The sequence below is a fragment of the Myxocyprinus asiaticus genome, chromosome 40, assembly GCF_019703515.2.
Source record: "Myxocyprinus asiaticus isolate MX2 ecotype Aquarium Trade chromosome 40, UBuf_Myxa_2, whole genome shotgun sequence".
In the NCBI taxonomy this organism is placed as follows: domain Eukaryota; kingdom Metazoa; phylum Chordata; class Actinopteri; order Cypriniformes; family Catostomidae; genus Myxocyprinus; species Myxocyprinus asiaticus.
The window spans coordinates 20,939,571-20,952,533 of record NC_059383.1 but is presented as its reverse complement, the minus strand read 5'-3'; the positions used below and the strand labels follow the sequence as shown (position 1 = coordinate 20,952,533).

Genomic DNA, 12,963 nt, shown 5'->3' with positions numbered 1-12,963 from the left:
TCCACTAACCTAATGAAAACTCAAGCAGATAGTGAGCAGATATTAATATGTTATTGAAACTATATCCCTCTGTTTTATCACAAAGCAGGCATACACTTTTTAGACATTTGTATCCATTCTAGTAATGTTGTTTGTGTATGGCATCACACACACCCATCCGACCATAGGTGATGCTATAATTAAAGGGGTCATGACATACTCTTTATATATATATATATATATATATATATATATATATATATATATATATATATATATATATATATATAATCTTTTTATATTCCCTGAGGTCCACTTATAATGTTAGTAAAGTTTTTTTTTTTTTTTTTTTTTTTTTTTTTCACCAAAACAGTCATAATTTAGTAATATATAATAATTTTCCACCCTGTCTCTGGCCCTCTGTCTGAAAGCTCTCTGGCCCTTTAAGACTTCAACGTAAATGGCCGCTGTTATGACTGGCTAACATGTGGAGCCCCTCCAATTCAGCATATTTGAAACTCAATTGGAAGAAAATTAACAACAAGCTCCACAACATTATATAATTAAATTTCAGGAGTTACACATAACATACACACGTGTATAGAAACGAAGTACAAATTCTCTGTTACTGTACTTAAGTACAGTTTTTTAATATTTGTACTTTACTTGAGTATAAATATTTCTTTGGACTTTCACTTTACTACATTTGGAAGAGAAAATTTATACTTTTACTCCGATAAATTTCTCCAGACCCTTTCACTACTTTTGCGACTGAACACCTAAAAAAAATGCATGCAGATCGGCGATGGTGATGTGTGATTTGTTGAAAGAATCATTTGAGTCGAATCTTTTAAATCTGATTCCTTTGAACTGATCAAAAAGTGGTCTGAATGATTAATTTTGTGAATCACGAATCTGAATCAAAATCACAAGCAAGGCGCACGCCAGATTACGTGTTCCGTCGTCTGTCTCCTCTGGGGAAGGCAAGAAACTGCTTGTGAGTTAATTTTTTTCGACTAATTAAATGTATAAGTTTAGGCTTAAACATTATGAAAGCTGTGAAATTAAGTTATGTGCGATCAGTCTCCTGCCTTTCCAGGAGACCTGTTCATATAAAAGTCAATCACATGCGTTTACATTTTACATTTAAACAAGGTATGATGTGTATGAATAATTACCAGCACTCTTGAAAATGTCCAACAATATTAATTTTTATATTTTATGAAGATGTGAATGGTCTTTGCCGAAGCAAAACTAGTTTTCTGGTGGTTGCTAAAGCGTTATATTTGCTTTGTAGCACATTTAAGCTACAGTATGTGGTAACTAGGGTTTTCTGGATGGTTGCTAGGGCATGCTATGCAGTTATCAAGGTGATCTCTGCTGTGTGTTTTGGCGCATTGCTACTGTATATGGTTGCCAGGTTGTTACTATGCTGTTGCTAAGTTGTTTTCTGTGTTTTTTGCACATTGCTTTGCAGTTGCCATGGTGTTCTGGGTGGTTGCTGGGTGGTTGCTTATTGGCCCCATAATCCCATAAATATGATCATTCTGATGTGACTTGAATGTGCCATTAAAGCGATAGTTCGTTTAACTATCATTTTCTCACCCTCATTCGATCCAAGATGTGTATGAGTTTGATTTGTTTTTTCTGCAGAACACAAACAAAAAAAGATTTTCAGAAGAATATTGCTGTTATGTAAGTCAATTCAATGTAAGTGAATGGTGGCCAGACCATTAAAGCTCCAAAAAGCACATAAATGCATAATCTATAAGACTCCAGTGATTTCATCAATGTATTCTGAATGGATCAAATTGGTTTTGGGGTGAGAATAGACCAAAATATAACCACTGTAGTAGTATGGATAACTTTTTGCTCCCTTAATGTGCTTTTTGTAGCTTGAAATGTCTGGCCACCATTTGCTTGTATTGAATTAACTTATAGAGCTGAAATATTCTTCTAAAATCTTTGTTTGCATTCTGCAAATGAAAGAAAGTCATACACATCTGGGATGACATGAGGGCGAGTAAATGATGAGCACCACCAATAAAATAAGTTGCCATGGGTTTAATGAACTGTTCTGTAATTTATGCAATTTACCTGTACTTTTGATACTTAAGTACATTTAATATCAGTTAATTTAATACTTTTACTTAAGTCATTTTCTCATGAGCTACTTTAACTTAAGTCAATTTCCATGAAGGTATCTTTACTTTTACTCAAGTATGACAAATGGATACTTTATACAACATTGCACCCGAATATATTAAGCACAGTGGCACCTTAACTATAAAACAGTCATGGCATTTTAAATATTTGTAAATGAAACTAACGGTTTACTTACGGTTTTGCGTCGGGTCCAGTAGAGTTTTTAACTGCCCCATCTTTAATAATGTTCATTTAATAACAGTTCCTTTGCAATGCTTTAATCATGTATTGAATGGTTCACAAGCAATCCACGCTGATATCAGTCAAAAACATATACAATCCATGCTGAAATGTTCTGAAAACGCAAATTAAATACAATCTATGGTGATGCTGGGTGCTTCAACAGGCCAAAGCAAAGATGCTGGTCTTCACATCTCACATCTTCCATGTTTGTTTACACACAGAACGGCATGTGTTTCTCCCAGTCTGTGGCAGCAGCAGAATAAGATGTGTTTTTAAAATTTGTGCTTGTACCGCTCTTAAAACGCAGCACACATTGCCAAAAAGCATCCATATAGTGCATGTATACAAAAGACTAACAATTAAAAATAGCACAGTATGAGTACACAAATAGTCCAGGACGCCTTCAAATCAGCAAGACACAGTGCTGCTGAATAAAATAAATGGATGTTTCCTTTTTAGAGTATAACTTGATATTGCATTTTTTAAAATGATGAATGATAATGGTCAAAGCCGTTCATCTAGTGTAGAAAAACATTTAAATCCAGATGAAGGTGTCCTGTGTAAGTCCCCTTTGGTGTAGATGAAACTCCTATGACAGGCCCATCTCTTTCCTCTTCACCTAACCGAAAAGTGAGCACCAGTGGGCAGGGCCAAGGATGCAATGATGAAAAATAGGCATTGATGTTTTGCTGAAGAGGCAGTCATATGCAGATATATTTGGTCCTTGTGACGTCCCAAGTTCCACAAATTCCAAATGAGCCATTTCAACAGCCTGGTAAATGCTCTTTTTCTGTTAAGGAGGAAGTTTTCAGTTCTGAAACTGATCTCTTATATGTCAAAAGATCAAGGGAAATTTTATTCCTCATGTCCTTACCCCTTTAAATAGAAAATAAATGACCCCTCTGATTCCCTGAGTCAAGCGAAACAAAACGCATATATTTGAATTCATTTCTGTCTGCAATTGAGTTTTCTGAAAAACCTACTTTGTCGAACTCCTGCTAGACCACTGGTCAGGTTCAAAAGAAATATTGCATATCTCATGATTACCTCATTACAAAAAGTTGTTAATGTTAATTAACGAATTTCAATTTAAATGAGCTAATTCTTGTAAATCTGCAAACACCATACCTACACTCAAAAAATAAATACATTTTGGGCCTATTTTTTAAGTTTTACACATTTAAATTTCATAACAAAAATATATCAAATTGAATTGTGTAATATTCAACAAAATTAATAAAACTTAAATATTTAGTTTTATTTTATTAAAAGATTACTCTAATTAACTACTACTAATTTGATGGAATTTTGATATGAAACTGAAATGCAAAAATCTTAAAAGATAGTTTTTGAGTATAAAATGTAACTATAATACTTAGTAATAAAATTACTTTGCCCTGACAGATCTGTTCTTTCAAATACGTCAGTTTTGGTCATTTTCTCCACTTTTCCAAACCTTTTGGACCCCGATAATTGCCGCTTGTGGCTATATTTCATGGTTTATTTTAGGGGTGTAATGTTTTTAAATTTCTCACGGTTCAGTTTGTATCATGGTTTTAAGGTCATGGTTTTGGTATGGTTCGGTATTTATGTTCAGAAAAAAATATTACTGCCAAATCCAAAGTAAAAATATTCTATTTGGTAACAAACACTTCAATAGATTTGCCCTCACTACAAATCACCATGGTTTTATTATAGTAACCATAGTTTAACCATGGTATTTGTAGTAAAATCATAGTTACCACAGAATTAACATGGTTACTCTCATGGTTACAATACTATAGTAAATCATGGTTACTGTTGCAAAACAATGGTTAACTGTACCAAAACTATGATTTCTGCCAAGAAATCAATGGTGACAGCAGTCATTGTTACTTCAGTCATGGCTACTACAATATTACTATAGTAAAACCATGGTTACTTTATGGCTACTACAGTATTACTTAACCCTTGTGCATCAATTTAAAAAAGTTACTCAGAGATCCTTAGAGGACAAAAATATCCGCATCAAAAAAATGCCATAATAACATTATATATTATTATTATTTTCCACTTTCAATTAGTAATTTTTTTTAACCAACATCAGTCCTGATCATAACTACCAAATATTAATTCATTTTCAGGATTTTAACCCTTTAAATGCCAGTTTGTTTACATATTGCCACTGTTGTTTTTTACACACACACACACACACACACATACAAAATACCCTCTGACATCCATACCAACACACCCACACAATAGGCTAAACATGAGAAAAATGGCGCCATCTGTTGGAAAATATTACAAATTTAAATTTCGAAGCCAGGGCTCCGTAATGAAAGCACAATATCATAGAATTCATGATTTTATGCTTTAATGGCAATGGGATCAAATATTGCAGTTTTAATGGGTTTCAGTGGGGACATTTTTGTCCTTAAGGTCCTGAGTGTAACTATTTTGTGTACACAGTGTATTATAGATGTATTATAGGAACTGACGTTGAAATATCAAAATTCCCCAAAAAATACACACCTTTGGCTAAATTTATGCCATTGGTATTAACAGAGTCAAAATGACAAAAATGTCCCAAAGGTCGCACAAATAAAACCATGGTTAATTTTCGTTTAGCTAAAAAAAAAAAAAAAAAAAAAAAAAATCTCGAATTACTAACTCAACATTTAACTTAATACCTGCATTTATGCTACATGCATCAACATAAAGTGCGTTTCACACTCAACTCAACATATATTCAGCATTCGGAATCTGTACATTACTATACAAGGAAAAACCTTGCTGTTAAAATAATAGATGCAATAAGGGATGTCAAAACACAACACGAGTGTTTTAATCATATGCGGAAATCCCACATCTTCATCAACTGTGTAGGGCAACATAAAGGTTTTATGACCATCGCTGTTGTGATTGACTGCAAAAAGAAAAGGTTTCCAGACAGGAGACTTGAATGACTCAGGGGCTTCTCTATCTTGCAGCTTGTTTTCTCAGCTTGCCATTTCAACTTCACACTAATGCGTGCAGAACTGTGATGTCATCAACTGATTTAACATACTAACAGTTAATAGGACAGCTTCTCTCTGTAGAAAGTTGACCCACGTGAAACATACAGAGCGTGTCTACAGAGCGATACAGGTGCATTAGCGGAGGTTACAACTGCGCATGTCTATTTGGCGCTTTATTTTCTTCGCCAAACTGTATGATCCAGGTACGTCATTAAACTTGAGATGAACTGTGATGCAAATGCTTACCGAACCATGGGTGGCGAACTGTACGGTTCGGGGTTTTGTTTTACCGAGAACCGTTACATCCCTAGTTTATTTCTGTGGTCTCTTTAGACCTCAAACATACTGTGACATTTTTCATGGTGGACAGTTTAAGCATGTTATAAAGTTGTCATTTTTTTTTATAATTCTCATAAGATTGGGAAAGGTCATGTAGATCAACCTGATACTTCAATGTTAAAGAGATAGTTTAAAAATTAACCATTTACTTACCCTCATGCCATCCCAGATGTGTATGACTTTCTTTCTTCTGCTGAACGCAAATGAAGATTTTAGAAGAATATCTCAGCTCTGTAGGTCCATACAATGCAAGTGAATGGTGACCAAAATGTTGAAGCTTCAGAATGCATATAAAAGCAGCATAAAAGTAATCCATAAGACTCCAGTGGTTAAAACAATATCTTCAGAAGCAATATGGTGTGGGTGAGAATCAGATCAATATTTAGGTCCTTTTTTTTTACTATAAATTCTCCTCCCTGCACAGCAGATGGCGATATGTACGAAGAATGCGAAATGCCAAAAACAAAAGAAGAAGATTGTGAAATTGGGGATTGATAGTTAAATAAAAAAAATTTAAAAAAAAACTTTTTCTCACCCACACCTATCAGATGGCTTTTGAAGATATTAAGGTTATTATCATAAACTAAAACGAAGACTAAAACTAAATGTAAAAAAAAAAAAAAAAAAAAAAAAATAAAAAAAAACATTTTTGTAAACTGAAATAAAAATAAAAAATAACATAACTGGAGAAACTGAAACTAAACTAAAATAAAAATAATCTTGACTAAGATTTAGTTTTCATTTTTGTTGCGGTGTTTTTTAACCTTTAAACCTGCCATTACCGTAACATGAAGATGCGAAAATATACGGCCTACCTCATTGCATCAGCAACAGAGCGGGAGTCACTGACATCGTGAAGAGAGGTAAAGCAGGTAGATAATAGCCTTTTCACTCATTCTGTTATACCATGTCAATCTGTGATTTGATTTAGATTTAATTTGGAACCGGTAAAGAGTTTGGTTTGAAGTTCAGCAGGGCTCGACATTAACGCTTGTCCGGGACAAGTGGATTTTTGAAGGGTCAAGTAAAAGTGAAAAGTAACCTGAATGATAATAATGAAAAAATAACCAGCTATATTTGTGATATAGCCAAGGCCTTATTACAAAGTCCTTATTCTGCTATTGAAAATAATACAGGGCGCGTAATTTTATATTTCGCTAGCGATCTAATAATAGCTGCGCGCTTTGACTGGACAGGCGGCTTTTTGTATGCTCACATGCGCCTGTGCTCCGAGAACGCAAAATTCCGCCAAAATGCCCGTGTTGGTAAGGTATTTATGTAAACTCAAAGTATTAAAAAGAATTGTATCAAAGTATCAGACTTGTAAGTGTTAATGTAACCTAATAGACCTATTGCTGTTGTTAATATTAATCAAATAACCAAAACAAGATAAAGAGAAAACTACACACTGTTCTTGGGTGGATAACTTTATTAGCTTTAAACTATTTTTGTATTATACTTTATACAGTGAAGACCAGTAGTAATTAGGGTCTGTGTAGCATTTCATTCTGAATGTTTAATTGAATACTTGATACTACTGTAAAAATATATATAAAGCTGTTAACAGCTAAAACAGATTTTTTGATCTATTTTAATTATTTATATTTATTGCTGTATTGTTATTTTATTACTGACTGTTTAGTAGTCTTGAATAATTACTTGAGTACAATTCTTACATAACAAATGAGATAGTGTGATTATTTGATGTGATAAGCTGGTATCAAGAATTGTCAAATTTCACTAACAACTTAAGAAATTTTGGTATTGTGACAATGTATATATATATATTGTTTATGGTAGATCTTGCTACAATAACATGAAAAAGTAGATCTCATTCCATAGAAGTATGAGCGCCCCTGCTGTAAATGATGGCGATGGAGGCTGTTCTTTGCCGTACATAACATTAAATAACTACCATATGACATTAACCTCCTCCCCTATAGCACAATTTACATTTCTGTCCCAGAGAATCTAGTTGATTGCAGAGCTGTACTATTAGCAGGGCCATTTCTAAGCATATGGGGGCCCTAAGTAAGGGTCGACTGATATATTGCAGAGGCTGATAAATCAGCCAATATTCAGAATCTTTTCATTATCGCACCGGCCACTAAATTTTCCTGTTTGGCCGATTTGTTTTTTGAGGGTGCTGTTGCTAAGAATCGCCTGCTTGAATGTGAAGTGACTGAGACATATAAACGATGGTTCGTTTTGTTGTTACGTGCCATCGTGTTACTACAATAATACAATGTGTGCAACACAGTCTCGTTTCCGCATTATCAGAGCCGCGGCAGAAGCGTTTGAGCTCATAATGTTAAAATGCATGCCTGTTTAATTCTCCCTCTCTCTCCTCAGCAGTTCCCTGTAACTTTTAACTGTCTTGTCTAATGATAAAAAGGCAAATATCAATAAAACTAATATCATATACCGTCTGCAAATATGTGCATATCTCGTATAAACAGATGTAATACACAAATCTCACACAACTTCAGCAGATCCAGCATCATGTGGAGCGCTCATAAATCTTCTTCTGAAGCACGTATTCTAACAGTATCTCCTCAACTGTTCCCTGTAACTTTAAACTTTCTTTTCTAATGATAAAAGGCAAATATCAATAAAACTTGTATTATATACCATTTGCAAATATGCAGTTATCTCGTTTAAACTGATGTCATTCATGAACCTCACGAAAATCCAGAGTTTTCTTCCCGTCCAGCGCTCATCTAATATCTTCCTCTGTAGTGCGTATTCTATCAGCCAGAATCAAAGACTTCAGGATCAGGATCAAAACTTCCTCTGATTTACAAATCATGATGGTCACTCCGTGAAAATCCAAGCGGGCCATTCAGGCCGTTTAAAATGTCAGGAGATTGCTGCTAGTGCTGGATCCGCAGGAGAGGGTGATTGCAACTTCAAAGTAAAAGTGCTTCATGTGCGCTATAAGTAAATGTCATATTCACTATACACTGTATGTACAATTGGTTTGATTCTGTATTTTTTTAGAAAATGCAATTGTTAATGCACACATGCCATCCATGGTTGGTGGACTACTGTGAGTACTGTTATTACTTTCTTCCTAATATATTAACAATTTCTTCATGTGCAAATAAATTACTACAATTTGATGACTAAACAGAAATCAGAAGAAACTGCTATCTACCATTTAAAATACAATATTATTTCATATTTTTATATTTTATAGTATTATTATAAGTTAAAGATTAGTGTGAAATTGAGTAAATATAGTGCTAAATAAGAGTTTATTCATTATTTAGCAATTTTATGTTTATGTTATTTACTGTATTAAATTGTGTGATATATCAGTATTAAATCGGCCTATCGGCCACCCTGCTCTCTGGAGATCGGCATCGGCCATTAAAAAAACCATATCAGTTGATCACTAGCCCTAAGCAAAATCCTACTTGGAGGCCACCTGCAATAATGTTATTTACAAACTGGACATTGGGGAGTCCAGCTATACAACCCACATTAGGGTTATTCCTGGGATTTGGTAATATTTCAACTTGGGAAAAAAAAGTTTTTCGACTGCATTTAAGTAATAATAATAATAATAATTCCTTACATTTTATATAGCACTTTTCTAGGTACTCAATGTGCTTCTAACAACTAATGGTGGTTGTTCTAATCTCCTCAACAACCACCAGTGTGCAGCATCCACGTGGATGATGCGACATCAGCCATAGTGCGCCAGAACACCCACCACACACTAGCTATTAGTGGAGAAGAGAGTAGAGTGATGTAGCCAATTCAGGAATGGGGATTATTAGGAGGCCATGATAGATAAGGGCCAATAGGGGGAATTCTGGCCAGGACACCGGTGTTATACCCCTACTCTTTACAAGAAGTGCCCTGAGATTTTTAATGACCACAGAGAGTCAGGACCTCGGTTTAACATCTCATCCAAAAGACAGTGCTTTTTTTTACAGTATAGTGTCCCCGTCACTATACTGGGGCATTAGGACCCACACAGACCACAGGGTGAGCACCCTCTGCTGGCCTCCCTAATACTACTTCCAGCAGCAACCTGAGTTTTCCCCAGGAGGGTACTGGCCAGGCTCAACCCTGCTTAGCTGTAGTGGGCAACCAGGCAAGACCTGCAGGGTGATATGGCCGCTGACAAATTGTCTGATTAATTTTCTGAAGACTCTAAAACATTAGGCATATATTAAACCTCCAACAAATCATATTTTCCAACATCAGGCATCAAATCCCTTTTATTATTTCCTATTTTTTTCTGATTTGGACACCTTTTTCTCAACCCCGTCAAGGACATAATGGAAGTGGTTTGAAAATGATTCTATGCAATACTTGTTATAAAATAAGCATCTACTTGCTGCTTATGTGTCCCTCATACAAATTTAATGACTACAAATATAAACTTTATGACAGTTTTCTTATTTGTATGTGATAAAGCTACAAAAAGTCAAATTGTGTGTCTGTGGCCTCAGTGTTTTTTGTAAAAAATAAAAATAAAAAATAAAAATAAATAAAAAAATATTAAATTCAGATATTTAACTAAAACTCCAAATTTTTTGAGCTAGCCCTTAACGTGTCAGGCTGTGCTTATCAAACAATATATTGTGTTCCCATTTTAATGATCAAATATTATCAATCTTGTCTCTACCCCGTCACAACACTCCAACCACTAGGCGACTTGCACCCACATATTTTTAACACCATGTTTCATTCAAGTAAATATATAGAATTTGTAATATATAATACATTGTCTATCCATATTTTTGTTACAGTATTCATAAATGTACTGAAGAACTCAACCCTGTCACAGATTTACAGTGAAAAATGTGACAGGGTTGTGTGTAACAGAGTTGTTGTTTTTTGCTCAAAATGTATATATATATATATATATATATATATATATATATATATATATATATATATATATATATATATATAAATAAATTATTAATAGTTGGGTTGAGGTGTTGAGCTTGACCATAACCATCTTACTATAATAAACTTCAAAATATGAAAACAGATTATGATATGTCTTACATGTGTCTGTACTACACTGTTGAAGACAGCTGAATGATGTCACTTCTGATTAATAATGTCACATATGGGTGGAACAACATTTTTCATGGGCTAAAAATTGTTGGTGTGACAGGGAACTCAGTTCAGACTGAGGAACAAACATTTATTGCCTGGTTTAAAAAAAAACAAAATGTTTTGGTAAAATATCTTTCTCAGCAAAGGAACACAAATAAATCTTTACATTGGTGACAAAAATTATAGACAGTTGCACTTTTTTTTTTTATAGGTGCAAATTCAGTGAAGTGCCTCAGGGACATGACATATTGCTTGGTTTAAGATAGAAAGATGATAGATGATAAATATTATTTTAATGCAAAAATTGTTTTAATTCATTATAATGGACATATCAACATCTTGTCAAAATCTTTCAACATTTCATTTTTGTGAACCACCACTTCATAAGGTCTGGGGGACTGAAATATTACCGAATCCTAGGAATGGCCCATTACACAAATACCCCCATTTTCCCCATTCTCCAATATCCCATAATATAAATACTAAAACTAAAATAAAAACTAAATATACTGAAAAACTAAACTAAAACTAACAAATAACTAACGAACAAAATAAAACTAAACTAAAACTAACAAAGAACTAACAAACAAAACGAAAACTAGACTAAATTGGAATGAATTAAAAAAAATAGAAATTAAAAACTAAATTCAAAATTCACAACTATTATAACCTTGGAAGATATAGGTTTAACCACTGGAGTCGTATGGATTACTTTTATGCTGCCTTTATGTGCTTTTGGAGCTACAAAATGATGGTCACAATTCACTTGCATTTTATGGACCTACAGAGCTGAAATATTCTTCTAATAATCTACATTGTGTTCAGCAGAAGAAAGAAAATCATGCACATCTGGGATGGCATGAGGTTAAGTAAATAATGAGAGCATTTTCATTTTTGGGTGAACTATCCCTTTTAGTTCATTTTTCAATCTATTAAAATGGTCTCTCAGACCCTAAGCATAACATGAGGGTTAACTTATTTAAACATCCTAATTTTGAATGAAGATATCTCTTACATTATGCAATATTTTTACGAAGCAACTGTTAAAGGGATAGGTCACCCAAAAATTCTTCTTGCTGCACAGTAGGTGGTGATATGCATAAAGAATGTGAATCACCAAAAACAAAGGAAGAAGAATGTAAAAGTGAAAGTTAAAGTGATTGATTGATCAGGCAGGAGAATTTATAGTAAAAAAGGACTTAAATATTGATCTGTTTCTCACCCACACCTATCATATCGCTTCTGAAGACAATGATTTAGCCACTGGAGTTTTGTGGATTACTTTTATGCTGACTTTAAATTGTGGAGCTTTAAAATGATGGTCACTGTGCACTTGCATTGTGAGGACCTACAGAGCTGAAATATTCTTCTAAAACTCTTTGTTTGAGTTCAACAGATGAAAGAAAGTCATACACATCTGGGATGACATAAGGGTGAGTAAATGATGAGAGAATTTTCATTTTTGGGTGAACTATTCCTTTAAGTCTTGGCATTGGGTTGTTACCCAGCAGACAGTGTGTTAAATGAATGTTCCGGGTTCAATACAAGTTAAGCTCAATCAACAGCATTTGTAGCATACTGTGATATTGATTACCACAAACATTAATTTTGACTTCTGCCTCTGTTTCTTTAAAAAATGGTGGCTACAAGAGACATGACAGATTGTTGACAATGTTTCCCTATTAGTGACGATTGTCTTAAATTACCTTTTGTCCTGGCAGAGATATCTGTGTGACGTGATTTAGAGACGGTAGGAGCGAGAATGTCTTAATTGAATGGAACATTTGACTTACTGGCAGGAAGAGAAGCTGACCTGAGGCCTCACACCTGTGGCTCTTCTTGAAGTGTGGCAATGAACCCAAGACTCATTTGGCCCTGGACTGACACGTACCTTCTCAAATTATAAAAGCACCATACATTTTCCTTGAAAGACAACAGCATTTGAGCTGAAGTTCTTGAAATTATATTTAAGCATGTTTGTAAAAGCTTACTGAGTACACAGTAAGTAAGAGGATATTCATGTTTTAGGAGTTTGAAAAATGAAAAACAAATAAATGTTTTTTTATCTGTAATGAATAAGAAATATTTTAGATTCTGCTCTACTTCTAAGTCACTAATTAAAAAAGCAAAATTGTGAAACTGACCATGTTAACTCCTTTGTGCAAAAGGTCAG

The 12,963-nt window shown here is 34.1% G+C and overlaps 1 protein-coding gene across 1 annotated transcript in view; it reads left to right on the top strand.

Moving 5' to 3' along the window:
- Window positions 1-12,963, top strand: part of LOC127431208 (alpha-1A adrenergic receptor-like) — a 49,617-nt gene that overhangs the window by 27,011 nt on the left and 9,643 nt on the right. The gene's annotated exons all lie outside the window — the stretch shown is intronic.